Here is a 558-nt window from a genome sequence, read left to right as displayed (position 1 = left end):
CTATCCATGGTGTCAAGCATAGCTAGTACAGCAGCCATATCTCCAGAATTTCCTCCCCCAACTCATTTAGCTCCATCATGTCTTGGATTATGGTATTCACGAGAATGCTTTGAGAACTCTTCAATCAACTCCTTTACTTCACCCGTATTTTTCTTAGTAAGTGGTCCTTGAGAATCATGGAGTTGCCTTGTCATGACATTCACCCCGTCATAAAAGATAGACACCTCTTGTTGTATGTTAATTCGTTTTGAGGGAAATTTCTTAGTAACCCTTTATAACGCTCCCATGCCTCATTAAGTGATTCACTCGGATTTTTCTCAAAGTTGGTTAATGCCTTCTTGAGTTTAGATATTTTTTGATGGTAGACAGAATTGTTCTAAAAATGTCTCATGCATCTGTGCCCAAGTAGTAATTGCACCGGGTGGAAGTGCTTTCAACTAGTCTTTTGCAGCTCCCTTAAAAGTAACGGGAAGCATCCTTAACAACACAGCCTCTCTTGGAACATTTGGGATATTGAAATAATCCTCAAAGTCATTGACCTCATCTAAATGTTTGTAA

The 558-nt window shown here is 39.2% G+C and overlaps 1 non-coding gene across 1 annotated transcript; it reads left to right on the top strand.

The window, feature by feature from the left end:
• Positions 1-239: 239 nt before the first annotated feature.
• On the top strand, positions 240-346 carry LOC145123161 (small nucleolar RNA R71). Its single transcript, XR_013715034.1, has one exon. It is a non-coding gene; the product is annotated as a small nucleolar RNA R71 (small nucleolar RNA).
• Positions 347-558: the final 212 nt, after the last annotated feature.

Source organism: Lactuca virosa, chromosome 6 (assembly GCF_052849685.1).
Source record: "Lactuca virosa cultivar CGN04683 chromosome 6, Lactuca_virosa_CGN04683_v6, whole genome shotgun sequence".
Taxonomy (NCBI): domain Eukaryota; kingdom Viridiplantae; phylum Streptophyta; class Magnoliopsida; order Asterales; family Asteraceae; genus Lactuca; species Lactuca virosa.
This window is presented reverse-complemented; position numbering and strand designations above follow the sequence as displayed.